The sequence below is a fragment of the Colias eurytheme genome, chromosome 15 (assembly GCF_061535395.1).
Source record: "Colias eurytheme isolate Ceu_HAF_F1 chromosome 15, ilColEury1 Martin Lab GWU primary, whole genome shotgun sequence".
Lineage (NCBI taxonomy): Eukaryota > Metazoa > Arthropoda > Insecta > Lepidoptera > Pieridae > Colias > Colias eurytheme.
This window is the reverse complement of record NC_142994.1, coordinates 10,427,230-10,444,225: the sequence shown is the minus strand read 5'-3', so window position 1 is coordinate 10,444,225 and position 16,996 is coordinate 10,427,230. Positions and strand designations below refer to the sequence as shown.

The 16,996-nt window shown below is 32.3% G+C and overlaps 1 protein-coding gene and 1 non-coding gene across 18 annotated transcripts in view; both read right to left on the bottom strand.

The window, feature by feature from the left end:
- Positions 1-11,138, bottom strand: part of LOC149902556 (uncharacterized) — an 87,097-nt gene extending 75,959 nt beyond the window's left edge. For 15 of the 17 annotated variants that reach the window (XM_090110470.1, XM_090110464.1, XM_090110477.1 and 12 more), the window contains exons 1-2: positions 11,003-11,138; positions 10,655-10,749 (exon numbers count right to left, since the gene is read on the bottom strand). The gene's annotated coding sequence lies outside the window, so the exon portion shown is untranslated. Of the gene's footprint in view, positions 1-10,654; positions 10,758-11,002 lie in introns of all 17 variants that reach the window. The other 2 variants (XM_090110461.1, XM_090110462.1) reach the window with 2 other exon arrangements.
- Positions 11,139-13,358: 2,220 nt separating this feature from the next.
- LOC149902555 (U1 spliceosomal RNA) lies at positions 13,359-13,520 on the bottom strand. The gene has a single exon (XR_016457577.1). It is a non-coding gene; the product is annotated as a U1 spliceosomal RNA (small nuclear RNA).
- Positions 13,521-16,996: the final 3,476 nt, after the last annotated feature.

The following is a 16,996-nucleotide window of genomic DNA, read 5'->3' as shown; positions in this document are numbered from 1 at the left end:
GTACGATATGTAACAAATCGTATAATTATTTAATGCCACCTACGTGACTCTAGGCATATTAGCGTGTTATTACAAACTATATCATCTAATTTGATTGAAATCTGTAATGAACAATTATTAAATGAATATGACAGTATATAATAACTATTACACAAACGACATTTCAAAGAACAGAAAAGTTAGAGCGTGTATTCTTTTCCCATGTATGCATAAAAAAAGCTTCGCTGAAGTTTAAATAAGCAAAGATATTAAATCAGACCATTTTATAATTTTCTTATTTTCCAATATAGGGTAAGTCTTGCTACTTATATCTAAAAAAATATTATTTAATATTAAATATGTTAAAGTATTACGGTTCAGTCTAAAAGTTATAAAGCTTTTATTGATATAGCCGCAGGCCAGTGGCCTGCGTGTTGTAATATTACTTTCAAAGCAATTTTGACTTGGAAGTAGATGTATACTTTGTACTTAAGTAAGTGTGTTAATTTAAGAACAGAAAAATACAGCCATATTTTTTTTAAACAGAAACTCAAGAATTTTACTTTATCAGTATACTTTTATTTTGTTTCTTGTCTTGTCTTGTCTTTAACAGCAACTTCAAAATTGAATAGAGATTTTAAGTTACATCAAAAAGAAAATTAAAGCTATTTTATTTTACTTTTACTAACTTCAGGATTTCGGGTTCGATCCCCATATCGGAATTTGGAACTACGCTTACCTCTCTTAAAAGTAAAGATTGTTATGTTATTGTGTCCTATAAGGTCTTTAAGGTTATATTCACACAAAAATTACTATCATAGTATTATGAACTATCAACGTTATTAGCAATGTAATTAGCAATCCTCAGGCATCTAATAAGCAACAGGTCACGCACCTTGGCCAGCAAAACCATACAAATGATTGTTCTACACTGTCATAATGTTCTGCTAAATCATTTAAATGGCCCTTCAAGCGTTATTATATTAAAGCATCTAATAATGATCATTACGAAACGGTTAAGCAAACTTTGTTTTTGCTGTATTTTAGAATACAGAGATGAATAATGCTATAGTATAATTTAAAGAAATGACATATTACATATTTTGTAATATGAAGTTATGATTGTCTACATAAGCTATTAAAATATCGTCAAACTAGTGCATAAACATTCAAGTGTTTCTGAGTTTAAAACTCTATATTTTCCAGTATACAATTTTTTTTAATAATTTCTATTTCATATCAAGCTAGTTTAAAAACAAACCTCTTGCCAGCCATAAAAAAAATTTGATAACCTAATTCGTACTGAGGCTTCGGGCGCCAAAAAGATTCAAGGTAAGGTGGCTTATCTTTTTAGATGAAGGATAATATGTATTAAATATAAACAATAGATGTTTCTAATGAAGATTAATTTATTTTTACACATATCGGCATCCGCTGCCTTGAATTACACAGTTCTGAAACAATTACATAATGTACGGTCGACGTCATATAGAAATTTAGGTCATTAGATCTTATGTCTAGATTTAGCAGCTAAATTGTTTATTAAGGTCGTAACTCGTATGCACTAAGCACAACAAAAATATATGAAACAGATATTATCTAAGTATATTACATACATTTAGAGCCATATTTTCCTATATTTACAATGAATTAAATATACATATATCATTTATTTACTGATGTATTACGTCTAACATCAATGTTTAACATTCCTTACATATTTTTGCTTCATCGTTGCTATCCATATTATTAGGCAAATTGCATTTGTGTTGATGAAAAAATCAAATATGTTCATAATTAAGAGAGACTAAAAGCTCTGATAAATATCATACAAATGAAAAATTGCGAAATATTTATCCAGCAACCCTCTATTGCTCTAACAGCTTAAAACACTGATATCAAATCTAAAACCTAAATCTGATATCCTTTTAAAGCCATTAAGAGCAATCAGTTCCAAGGTCGATAAAGTTGTTTATTGTCTGACAATGATCTATCTTCCACCTGCATTGTATTAGAATATATTGCATTTACATACAAAGAATTATAGCACTTTAGATAGTATTGTCTGTTTGATTGTTACATTAAGTCCTGTGTTGATATCGTCTTTGTGTGAGGTTGAATTAGTTATTCTTTTAGTTCTTAGATTTTTAAGAACGTTTATTTTTTATTTAATGTGTATCGCGTTTTAATATGCAGTTAATGTACAAAACGTCTGTGTATTTTCATTTGTGATGTGTTTCCTTGTAGCTCAATTTATTTATTTATAAAAAAATGGGGCCTTTTTCTTCAACCTTATATTATTTATAGACCTTAAATCTTAATCACAGGAAGTATTGAATTTAATATCGCGCAATAACGAACAGTTATTTTTATTTTTTTCCAATAAAGTTCCATAAAAAATAATTCCTACAATTTTAACAAATAAACCAACAAAAATCGATTGAGATATAAAACACGAAGTAAAACTGTCATTAATTATTTTGCAATAATAAGAAAAACCACTTATAAGACATACTACTCGACCAAGCCAACTAGACCCTTTTCAACTGTGACGTCACCCGCCCATGTCTCGGGTACAGATAGCAAAAAAAAAATATTAATAATATCACTGTTCGCTCTCCGCTATGAATAGTCTTATTTTTCCCCATTTCGAGGGCTGTCTATGAATAACAACACAGTAAAAACTTAAACAAATAACAACGAAAAACTTAACAGTCAACAACAAGCTTTAACGATTAATAATAAAAAGTACAGAAATAACTAGCGATGCGAAACGTACGAATGCGTCGATGCTGCGAACCGTACTAAGGCGAACGCGGTACCTGAGGCGGTAAGCGGGCGGGGAGGCCGCATTCCACCCGAGCGTCTAGTTGGCTTGGTCGAGTAGTACTTCCTCCTGCCATTCACTAGTAATCGACAAATCGTAACTGGAACACTGTTTACATGTGTGCGTGGGCTCTCTATGTGTGTGTGAAAGCTCTCGGCTCTGAAGATGTGAATTAGTTTGTAGTTAGACGTGATTAGACTGTCATTATGAAATTAGTGGAGAAATTAGGAGATGTGTCAATTGATGGCAAATATAGCAGCTATTATATAAATACGATAATAATAACAATTGAAGCTGATTTAATTTGAGCTGATAGAGTTCGTACTAGATGTTATCAAATAGGTTTTTCTGGCGATATAGTCTTATGAACATAAGAGATATAAGTTGGTACTTAAATAATAAAAGCTTCATTTTATTCTAGTTGTATTCTTGGTATTAATAATTTAGATATGTAAAAACATCCTGCTAAGTGTTATTACGATTTTGTTTTATACAAATACAGGTTTTCTGCAATTTTTAAGCTATTGCATAGCTTCTATCGCGGGCCTTGAGCGCGGGGACCGAATTGAGAAATTCCGTAACGAAAAAACCTCACGCTCCCCACTCCGACGGGCTCGGAGGTGTGGCTTGAAGGCATGCTATGCAATAGCTTTACCGCGGCAGTCCCCGAGTGCCACACGTCTTTTTTTATATAAGTAGATAATTGTTATTTAAATCATGAATGGTAATAACTTCTGTGTTTGATACATATAATATTCAAAGAGATTCAAATTAAAGTGATTAGGTATTTCAAATTCAGTGCAAATTGACGCATAATTCTAATGGCGATGTATAATTTCCACATTTTGTTTGATTCTGTCAACTTCCTTCTTAAATATTCTTATTTCTGTAATGGAATTTTTTTAAATATTCCTCATATTTATGAATAAAATACACATATGTAATTAAATATTTTGCATTATCAGGCCTTATATTAAAACTGTTAAATTGTTACTTTCCTCTCGATTTGTAAACAGTAATAAGACAAGAAAAAGTTAAATAACGTGACTCGCAATACGTAATTCAAGATTTATTTAGTGAGAAGTTACTTACAAGCATTTCAAATCCAAAACAGCAAATCAAACACAAATAACTTATTGACACAATTTCAAAGCGCATCTTTCGTGTTAAAAATAACTTACATCATATGAATAAGAGTTATGGATGTTTGTACATCAGTTTATCTTATAGCTCGCGAACATGCTACTCCACTTTCGATGGTTGCGTGTGAGCATGGACTCAATACGTTTACTAGATCACGGCGATAGTTTATAAAATATTTTTAAAATGTTCATTAGAGCGTTTTATAATATCCTTAATTCCCTAGAGGCAATTCTATGACGTGTAATCACAATGGCTAACAGACAAACAATCTTTGGTTATTATATTTGTTCTTAAGGGTCTGTTAAAGTTTTTACAAGTACTTGTGATATATTAGTATAATACGTAGCTAATTTCATGCATTCTGTTTGATAGTGTTTGAAAGTTGAATGGACATACTGACCGATTACCATACGGACATAATGATCCGAAATTTGCTTACAAAAAATCACTGATTCCGTTTTTACCTAAATATATTTATATTGTCCCAAGACAGGAAATTTAAGCCCTTTGTTAAATATACTTTTTTGTTTTTTAAAGTTGTTATATATTTTACAATGTACATTGTTTCAATAAGACCACTATTCTATTCATTTAATCCGTTACGCTACTGTCTCTTGCGTAATTCACATAAAACTACAAGCAGAAATAGTCTACTATCGGTTATCTTATCGAGAGCAATATCTTTGTCAAAGCTTTAAATATATAAAAATATCAATACACTTTTATGTAGGGTTTCGAAAAAGTGTAATTTATTGTAAACAATAAGGTAATGCTATCGTTTTTTTGTAATGTTTGAACGTTTCCTTGAGTCACTTGATCTCTTTCTGAGTGAGAAATATTTTTGCATTGCCATTTTTTATTATTAATTGCTGCAATAAATGGTCTTCATTAGTTATTAGAATCAAGTCTTTGGCATATTACGATAATATATTATGATGTTACATATGTACTTTGTAAAATTGTAAAACTGACTGAGTTTCTTGCCGGTTCTTCTCCGTAGATACTGCATTCCGAATCGGTGGTAAATGTTAAAAATATGTAATGACGTTTCAAAAGTGCTTCTAGAAGAAGTCTAATTGAATAAATAAGTGTTAGAGTTTCAGTTTGAGTTTGAAGTTATATGAAATATTTTGATAGATTTATAACTATTCTTACTTTATGGTTGTAAAGACAACTGTACCAAATGTTACAAAACAGGATTTTGTACAAATTAAAGAACCCGACCGGTACTTTCAACAGAAGGTACATTACCTTCGATTGTAGGAAATACCTGTTACGGTACAATTATTAAAATTAACTTTTACACGCTCACGTAATAAACCTTTGATGTAATAATATCAACGTCTAGGAATCTTAGTATCATGGTTATTAATTTTTAATTACCAATCAAGATACCCTTTTGAAAGAAGATATGTAGTTTGTTACGGTTAGAATAGAATGTAGGAAAAAAATATAAGTTTCGGAAGTACTCCTAATATAATTTTATTTCGCTAATCGAATAACAAACGCCCATAGGCCGCTTTTACATTAATTATGAACAGAATAAATCTCATTCCACATTAAAAATGCTTCAAAATATACAAATTAATACGTAATTTATAAAACTCGTTCACATTTCGTGCACGAAGGAATTCGCTCAAGAGCGGACTTTCTAAAGTAGCGCTTATCAATGACACTTTCGCCTGTAATACCACGTAATATGCGGTGATTTTAAATCATATATTAGCATGTGATTTATTCTCAAACCAATAATAAAGTGAAGTCCCGTGTCCCCTAGTGGGGCAAGGGGCAGATGCATTATGCATACATCTGTTTCACTAATCGATTTTCTTTTAGAGACAATTAGGTGTTTAGATTAGACATTTTTATTTCTTCGTCTCCAATCGAGCCCAGGACCCCTTGAATCTGCGCTCACGCGTCAACCACTAAACCAAGGGGGCGTTCAAACCAATAAAAGTACATTATATTATGGAAAATACATTTTCAATTTACATAATTTTCAGTAGTAATTAAGAATTTATTCGTCATAATCCCCTTAAAAATACTTTCAACGCTCGTTAAATAATTACAAAGTTTTCAAGAATGTTATGAATTTTATTTATTTTTTATAATTATTATTTGAATTGTAAATACATCAATATTAGCATATAATTGGCAAACCTTAATTTTAAAACTTCTTCTTGTATTGAATTTTACGCACTTATTTACGCATTAAGAAGTTAAATTATAATATCCGGGTTGATAGTGGATTAATTACATTTGAAAGCCGTACTATTAAATATATTTATTAAGGTTCTCATGTAATTAATACATATCACCTGATCCGCCCCTGTTCGTCTTAGCGTGATGATAATTATATAGCCTATAGCCGTCCTCGATAAATGGGCTATCTAACACCGAAAGAATTTTTCAAATCGGACTAGTAGTTCATGAGATTAGCGCGTTCAAACAAACAAACAAATTCTTCAGCTTTACGATATTAACATATAGTATAGAATATAGATATTTATGAAATGAAACGAGAGAGATGATTACAATCCCCACCATATTTTGCACATTGTTCTAGTATTGAAGGCAATTGAACAAATTCAAACTTTACCTCGTCACACCACTGAATATTAAAAAAATAGACTAGAATTGATTTTTAATCTATAATCAATTACCTTGAGAATAGGACATAAGTCCCAGAGTGAGTCATTTGGTACCAAGTACCAACTTCACATAAAGCAGGTATCGAACTTTCTAAACATTGCAAATGCAGTCAACTTGACCTACATTTACATCTAAATTAAAATCAGCGAACATTTAACAATGATAATACGTTAAACTTACAAAAAACTTGTCAAATACGGTTTTGGGTAAATTTTGAATTATTTATTTATTGACATGTTTGTAAGGAAATGCTTTGCATGTTTTGATGCACTACAAAGTATTTTAGTAGAGTTTATATTCATAATAAATATGATGAGTAATTTTCACGTGAATTTAAGATGCCCAGAAAATTAATACTTTAATTCAGCAGCTCAATCATAAAGCTAAGAAAAATTACCATTTATTATTATTTTTCTGAATAAAGAAATTTTAGTATATAAGATTATTTTGGTAATATAGTTTAAATTTAATGCAATTTTCTGTGTAACATTGTTTATACAAATCACTTAAGATATTATCACAGGCCATTTAAATGGTGCGCTAAGAATATTCAATTCAGAGTGTTGCGTACAAAAGACATCAACGCGCGCTATTTCTACGCTCCAAAAATTATCCGCATATTTCCATTTTACACACGTGTTTTTACTCAAGTTTTAACTTAAAGTAAAGTGTGTGACGTTTAAGGTTTTACATTAATTAAAGAACGTTATGCTTCTTAATTAATATAAGGTTATAGAGCCATATCCTTTTCTGCAAGGTCGATAAACTTTATATACAACGTAATTTATCCATAATTATGCAAAGTTGAATTCTATCACAAAGAATATAATGACTATTATTGTGCAACAGAAAGTCTAAAAGGACGCCACTTTCACTCTCTTTTCGTCGCCTTATTTTAACGTGTGGACGATTTATTTTGGTCTGAGTAAATTATCGGATGTCGGTTTGGTTAAAATTATTTGTATCAGTTTCACTTCGCCAATATAAGGTAAATGCTGATGTCATTTTCTCTAACATCGTACATAATTATGTTTTAATATCGTACATCATAATTATCGTACATTATCATGTTTGTTATATTAACCATCTTGACTAGCTAGAGTTTAAAAATCGCACATAAAACGATTCATGACATATGATTCTGCAGACATACATAAACAGAATAATGTAGATAACCAAACATAAAAGATGTACCTTACATACGGAATCACTTAAACTATAACATTCCGTAAACTTTGAAGTAAAAGCCCAGATTACTAAATACTTAATACGTACAACAAGTGCTTAAAAACACTCAAAAATAAATAGTTTGCATATAATAGAGCCACTCTGTGCTATCAACAGTCACATCTTGCCACAAAATTGTCGAAAAGTTGTCGTTTCGTTCGGTTCAGTGAGTAAAAACAGTGACATGTTTGGTTCCACTTGCCAGCAATTTGTCTTTGTGAATTACGAGACACGTAACAGTCATAATGTCTACGCGCTTTTTCGTTTGAACCGAGTACAGAAAATGGAGAATATTTTCTCTTTAATATTATTTTTAAGCAGTATTTGGTCAGCATGCAATGTTTGCATGTTTTTTTATTACATTCGATTTCAGATTAAGTCTGAATAAATATTAACAAAAATGAAAAATACTAAGAAAATTATTGTATTCACACTATACGATCACGATACACAGCTTGATTGACTTTTTACATCTACTTGTTCATGGTACGTCTTCTGAACATGCATGTCCTTTATTGCATTAATTAGAAGGCATTCATTTCTAAATGATAAAGATAACTACGTTAATTAATATAGTACTATCTCAATTTATTTACATGTTTATTCATATTGCGTTTTGTTTGTGTTTACGACATTTTAACATTTCAAATGTTCTATGCGAATAAAATTTACTTATATCATTCATAATTAAAATACAGTCTCTATGATGAAACTACGCTATGGAATACTAAATCAAACTATTCCACTAACTTCATATAAAATGATTAAATTACGACCGGTTGTATTTTATTTCGAAAAACAAAACTTTGTGTTACATAATACATAAAATGTGTTTCAAAAGAAAGTGAAAACCTTTTCTAAAGATAAACATCAGTTAAATATAAATTTTATAACTTTGATACTTTAACCATTTTTTGTTAATTTTTTTTAGAAAGCTTACTCACGAAAAAGTTAATAATTAAATATTTATTTATCTTAATTAATGTCTAAGAAATAGTGCCTTATTAGTACTGCTAATTATTGTGAGGTTGAAGTTCAAATACGTGATGGTTTTTCGTAAATTTTTAAATCAAACTACATTTTTAAACGCCGGTCATTGTTAAGAATTATCTACTATTTACCAACTAATAGTGTAATTCTTCACAATGACCGGCGATAGTATTAATTATCAGTTTTTATTTTTATATAATTATTAGTTAATTAAACAAACAAACTTTATTATGTAATTAAGTAGTTATATAACTTTATTACTTTAGAAAAATGTATATCATACTGTTATTTTTTTAGTTTGTTAGTAAGCATTATGTTTTTAGCATAGATCTTTATTAAACTAATAAATATTAATATATTTATTGCATATTGCCAAAACTCTACTTTCAAACTGACTATGAATTTCAGTAATATTTATTACTAACCAGTTTGACCAAGTGTATTGCATAATATATTTATTAATGCATGTAATTAATATTATCTATGAAATAATCCAATCAACTTCTCAATGTTAAAAGTATTGAAAGATTAAAAAAAAATATACTCTAATTATTTCATTTACAGTTTAGATGTAAAAAGTATTTGAGAGTTTTTGTAGGTATGTATGGGACAAACAAGACAGGTATAAAATCTTAATAAATATAAATCTCGTGTCACAATGTTTGTCCTCAATGGACTTCTAAACCACTTAACCGATTGCAATAAAATTCACACACCATATGCAGTTCGATCCAACTTGAGAGATATCGATAGTTTAAACATGTAGGTACCACGGGCGAAGCCGGGGCGGACCACTAGTAATATATAAAGAATGAAATACTAATACTAATAAACAATTTATAGTAACTTTTTCGTCTTTTATTTCAATGTAATTAGATATTATTTTGCAATAATAGTTGAGCACATTAAGACTTTCCATTGCACTACATCGATACAGTTATTTTTTTACATATTTGTATGCTTACAGCGATTGTTTTGTACGTTGTAGTAAAAGCAAAATGCAAAAACCCTAAACCTTTAAATATTCCTGTATATTGTATGAATTTATTACATGAGAGTTTTCTTGGTTAGAAAGATTGGCTGTTTTTCAATTGTGACTTAGTTTTGGGCTCGATAAATATTAATTATTTTTATTGTTATTTTGATTTAAACTGCAACTGTACATTTATTTTGTATGATGTGCTCACAATACAAGTTTTAAATATTTATGGAGTCAGCTATGTAAGCGTGATGAAAAGTGTACAATATTACGAATGACTAATTTATCCAGTAATTACAATTTACATTTGAATACTGGATTTGCTATCCATTACCATATTGGTGCATATTTAAAATATGCAATACAAATCTTGAAAGGCATATTTTCTTTTTTTATTTATTTACCTTTTACTTTTAAATTGGTTTGTAAAGCTTTGATACGGTTAATAGGAAAACTGATGTTAAGAAAGCAAAAAATACGCTGCAACGTTTACGTCTAAGAATGGCGATGGTATTGAAATTATTTACAAATCTCTTTAAAAATGACCACATCGGTACTCAGCTTTGTGGTTTCTTTGTATTTTCGATTCAAATGCCATTTTTATTAAGAAATTTGCCCAAATGTATTCTTAATTTGAAAATTGTTCCACCATGAAGTCGTGAAAAAAGAGCGAAGTTATTTCGTTTCAATACTTTGTTATCTTGATATAAAATTAAATCATTGCAGTCGTGACTGCGGCCACACTCATGGCCGACTATTTAGAAAGCGAAAGATACAAATTTAACTTCTATAAGCAAACAAATAAAGGCTTATAAAAACTCCTTATTCTAATCTTACTTCGCCTTAAATTATCTTACCTTATTTACAATTTTTCAATTACAGCATACAAAAAATAATCACTGATAATTTTAAGTGGAATCCACCATCATTCCTGTCACTGAGAAGGGAACACCTGTGCCACTTGTGAAATTAAAAAAAAAAACCACGTCACACACGCCCGCCAAAAGCTTTCATTCTCGAAATTACGTTCGAAAACCGATCAATATTAATCTATAGATGTCAACGTCCGCGACGCAATCCGGACACTGGCAGCGCAAGTGTTACAGATTTTCAATGCTTTACGCGCGAGTGCATTTATATTGCAAATCTGATTCGGTTTTCGGACGCAAATTCGAATGTTGGCGGGAACCGTGCGTATTGCGTACGTTGAGCGTGCGTTGCGGCTGTGTACGCGAGGAACGGTGCGCGGCTTGCGACTGTGGTCACTTTTGCTCTCGCGACATTCTCTGCCCACCTGGCCGTATGTTCGTGATAACCGTTGCACCACAATACCGCGACCTGCTCCGCGCGAACACCGCCCTAGTGCAGCCGACGTGAAACAGATCAACTTATACCGGTCGGCTCCATTTACATACATCGCGGAACCGGTCGCACGCACACACGCTCAGAAGCTTTCAGTTTCAGCCGTACCATTTTAAGTTCTAGTTCTTTGTTTATAAACACAATGCGATTCGCTAAACTGTTTCAAACTTTTAATTACATAATTTCTTACAACGCATAGATTTTGTTTTCAAAATTGCAAGAGCCGTTTTCGAGAATTATGAAATTGAACTGCATAATTACGTTGCTTCAAAGTTTTCATAAGTTCTTTTCGGTACTTTCCTTTCATATTTTGTAATTATGTATATCTTACGTTAAGTGAACGCCTTTTGAACCTGAATGTTAAGCAATTTATGATTTTAATATAAATTTACAATCTAGATTCTAGATTGCACAGCAATGGACTCTACCTTAGATGTAAGATCTGTAATTATTTCTACCTATCATAACCAAGCCATATTTCAAGAACCATGATAGACGGTTGAAATTTTCAAATAAGATGTATTTTTGTCACTCTTAGTTGTCACTATACAAACAAATAATAAAAATCAAGGTAAAAGTTACGTTTGGCACAATCATAAACTGCATGAATAGCTAATTTGTTAGAATATGCTCTTTAGTTTATTTGTACGAAGTAATTATGAGTAGAAAAGATAATATTTTATATCGTTGTCTTGGGTTCGATTCCCACCCGGGGCAAATATTTGTGTGATGTACATAGATGTTTGCTCTGTGACTGGGTGTTAATTATCTATATAAGTATTTATTTAAAATTATGTATGTATGTTTATCAGCCATCTGGTTTCCATAACGCAAGCGAAAGCTTATTATGGGATTAGATCGTGCCGTGTGTGAAAATTGTCCTGAAATGTTTATTTTATTTTTTATATAAAATAGTTAAAAAAATATTGGTATGAATTTGCATTTGGATTCTGGAAGTATTTCATGGGTTGGTTGCATTGAAACAAATTGCTATTATTGGTATTATAATTTACCTCAAATATAGTAAGGTGTTGTCTCTACATTTTCTTTAGAAACGTCAAATGTAGAGCCATCACGTGTATGTAGCTAACGAAAGGTGGCGTTTCAAAGGTTTAATAGAGCTCTACTAAAGCCATTCTCGCAAATATGTTAATTTATAAGTGTGGGACGATCTTTGCAAATAAATTTTCTTTTAAGTGCAAAATATAACTATTAAGTACATAATAATTGTAAGACTGTTTCTACACAAATTAGTGATCCGGGTAGTGTAGAGTTAATTTCAACTAAAATATCAGAGTACTATAGACCGGGAGATACTGACACAAAATTTCGAGTCATTTGTAACAAGGATGGCGGTTCTACAGGGGTCTTAGTACGCGATGACAAAAAGAAAAATGATGGTGTGAACGCTGGTACCGGTGGCTTAGTCGCGTGGGCGTTTGTCGAACTCGTCGGAAAAATAGCGAAAGTCAAACGATTTGTAACACAAAAATTTTAGAATTTACCGATAGCCCATAAAAAAATAGTAGGCGGTAGTGTCATGCCATACTTTTCCGGTGTGACTTACAGCCCGCCATACCGAAGCGAATGTGTTGATTTAAATAAAACAATCATTCAACCATTTGTACCAGGCTAACTTTTGCACAGGTAACTATCGTCGTGCAGCCATTTACGAAAATCACCATGCCATACTTTTCGGACGATTCCAAATGGTCGCCATACCGCCGAAAATCTGCAAAAAATTTTTATTTCGCCAAACCTTTTGTACCAGTATTGCATTTGGATTTTTGGTGAGTATTTGATAAAATGTGACGATTATTATATTTGCCATACTTCTAGTAGGGGGAAAAAGTGCTGTCATACTTGAAAACTTAATTTATTATTAATTTATATAAGTGAAGATTTCCAACACATAGATCTTTGAAATTTTGTATTTATATTTGTTGATCCTCAAACTTACAGAAAAAATAAGTGCCATACTGTTACAAATCGTTTGACTTTCGCTATTTTCCGACGAGTTCGACACGCCCACGCGACTAAGCCGCCGGTACCAGCGTTCACGCCATCGTTTTTCTTTTTGTCATTGCGTACTAAGACCCCTGTAGAACCGCCATCCTGTTACAAATGACTCGAAATTTTGTGTCAGTATCTCCCGGTCTACTACTACTAAAATATCAAAGTTAAATGTATTTTTATATGGGGGGACGGCGCGTACGCAGTCCCCACTACCAAAAATTACGCGTCCGAGTTATCCACATTAGGGATAATCGCAGAGGTCAACCCCGCCGCAGTGCAATAGCGGGGCCTCGCTCTGGGGGAACCGCCTTCCTGATCACGGTGTCCCCTACGCCAGGTAAGTATGATTTTGCTAGGTTTACCAAAATACTTATAGTGTGTCTGCGTCAATTCAATAGCGCGATGTAAAACTAACGAAAAGCAGCTGGTGCCATCTATGACATTTTCATGTCGTCTCTACCATGCATTGCAACGTACTATATAAGTAGAGCGCCTTAGTTATTATATTTTTCTCACTCCAACAAATAAAATTGTAGAGACATTCGACCTTGACCATTTCTTGAAGTATTTTGATACTTTTTTACATTTTATTGCTATAACAATCATGATATTTAACTTAAAATGGCGCCATCTCTGAGGTTTATGTTGAAATTGACTCTACGTTACCTGGTTCACTAATTTGTGTACAAGCATTCGCACGTTATACTAATGTTTGTGCAGAAGTTTGAAAAAAGCATATTCAAACGTCGTCCTACATTTGCGGGTTGGCGTATTCTCGCAAATGAGACTGACTGGCATTAGTAGAGTTCTACTAAAATAGTTTTTACGCCATCTGGAGTTATTTATAAACACTAATAATTATAAAGTCTACATTGACTCTACTTTTGATAAATCAGTAAATGTCAGTCAACATCTTATCACACTCAGATGCAGAAGTTTTTACCTGAAAATAGATAACAATACTTGGAAGGTTTAGTATAAATTGAGGATAATAGAAATGTTAAATTTACATCAAATAGGTGTCGGCATAAGCTCATAATATATACCAGAGAGCAATACAAAGGTAGAAGGATTTTTTGTTGCATATGAATACAAACTTTAAAAATTTTAATCCCCTTTGTTAAATAATGTAGAGCCAAAAATATAGATTACTGCATAAGTTGAAGTATCAAAATACAGAAAATAATTATTGATTTGGGCAAAATTGGCTTTACCAAATAAATACAAATAAACAACGAATTCAAAACTATGATACATTATTTGCCGTTAAAGTTTAAATAATTTGGAACAACATCCACTCTACTGACACATGGGAAAAACATGGGGAACACAATATCTATCGAATAATCCATCGGCGGTAAAAGATCTTCGTCCAATCAGCATCCTCCCATTTATGTCCAAAATCCTTGAAAAGGTTGTCCATGCTCAAGTGAGTAAGTACTGTGAATCTTATAACATCTTTCCTGCCTATCAATCTGGCTTTCGAAAGCGCCGTAGTACCAGCACCGCTCTTCTGGATGTCGTGGACAATCTTTTAAATGCTCGTGATTCTGGCCATGCCTCAATTATTGCCCTGCTCGATTTTTCCAGAGCATTCGACTCCATCAACTTTTCTCTTCTTCTATCTAAACTTGTTTTCTATGGATTTGATGAGAACTGTGTATCCTGGTTCAATTCTTATATTTATAACCGCTACCAACAAGTAGTTATCACTAAGTCCGATGGATCTCATGTTTCATCAGCGTTGTATCCTGTCACAAGAGGAGTTCCGCAGGGATCCATTTTAGGGCCTTTGCTATTCATCTTGTACTCAGCGGACATAGCAAACTGTTTAAAGAAGTGTAATTACCACCTATATGCCGATGACTTGCAATTATATCTCCCTATAGACCGTTCTTGTGTTCATAACTGCCTACAGAACATTAATGATGACCTTCAACGAATCTCGGAATGGTCTATGCGGAATTCTCTGTGCCTTAATCCATGCAAATCAAAATTTCTAATAACTGGTACCAAAAAACAGATCTCTTACGTATCTATGCACAGTCCTTCCCTCTCAATCGATTCGTGTCCACTTGAGCAGGTCGCTGTTGCACGTAATTTGGGAGTCGTTTTCGACGGAGGCCTTAACTTTGAGAGACATGTCACAGAAATAGTGAGTAATTGTTTTTTCCGGCTTAAGACGATTTACAAAATTCGCGAGTTCCTCAGTGTCGATCTGCGTGTTCGACTCTGTGAGGCTGTCATTTTATCGAAGCTGAATTATTGTGTCGCCGTATATGGTCCTTGCCTTTTGGAACGATCTCAGCGACTCATTCAAAGGTTGCAGAATGCCTGCACTCGTTTCTGCTTAAATATACCTCATCGTAGCCACGTAACTCCTTTCATCAATTCTCTTAACCACCTGAGAATTAAGAACCGTCAAAATCTTTTCTTGGCTTGTATGATGTTCGACATTGTAAAAACTAAAACGCCCGAATACCTTTATGCTAAATTGTTGTGGCGAAGTCAAACAAGCAGAAATGAGGTCAGGGGTGTAACCAAGGAGTTGTCAGTGCCGTCACACAAAACTGCAGCATTTCGTGGGAGTTTCAGATACGCTGCTACCAAATGCTGGAACAATATACCACCTCCTATTAAATGTCTGCAGACTAAATTTCGCTTCCGACGTGCATACAAAAAGTATCTCATGTCGCTTCAGCTTCTTTCCCCGTAAGCCGCACTGCACGCATCTTTGTATCCCTCTTATTATTCATTCCATATTACACTTGTATAAACATTATTTTTTAATTACTCTTCTGTCCTGATCTTCTTGTGACTTTTGAAATGTATGTGTGTGTATGTATATACCAACTTTCTTTCATCCTTGCATTTAAATCTTTGTAAATAATACCATATTAATAAATATTATAATATTATAATATAATATTATTATATCTATTTATACTGCCTATTATATTATTTTTTATTTTATTTCTGGTTTAAGTTTTTTCTTTTTTTCCATTTTTTTTTGGTTCCATCTGCCTTCTGGGTTCTGGCAGAATTAACAGCGTCATGAGTCAGCCGACTCATGACATATGCTGAGCCAGGACCCTTTCACAGCCATAACACTTATTAGCAACCTATTTACTTATTTATTTATTATGTATTAAATTGTCATGTGTTGGTGTTTTTTATTTGTATTTGTATTTTTTCTATGTTAAGTATTGTGATTGTCAGTTGTAATAATGTGTTATTTTTGTGAATAAATGTTTGTCTATTGTCTATTGTCTATTGTCTATCTTGTTAAACATTCATACATTCATACCCTATATATGTACATCTATTGTGACAAAAATAAGATGATATCTCCCAAATCGTTTACAAAACTCGTATCACAATCGCATACAAACAATTTTGCAATAAATATCCACAGGCGTTGAAAAATTTACAATTGTGAAGCAATTGTCTTTGTAATTTCTTAAGTATTTTAGTATTGTTGCTGCACTCAGGTAAATTTTAACGTTTTTAGCAATTAAGGATTATTCTTATCCAATTTTGTAAATAACACCACTTTATTTATATTCATAACTATTAATATCAGACGTTTCTCATATATTTCAAGACTTATGAATTTTCTACCATTTCACAATGTAGGATCACAATGAATGCTCTGGATAATTTTCTGAATGCTCTTGATAGTTTTCGTTTTAATGACTTATATTAAAAAAAAGACGTGTGGCACTCGGGGACTGCCGCCGGCCGCGGTAAAGCTATTGCATAGCATGCCTTCAAGCCACACCTCCATGCCCGTCGGAGTGGGGAGCGTGAGGTTTTTTTCG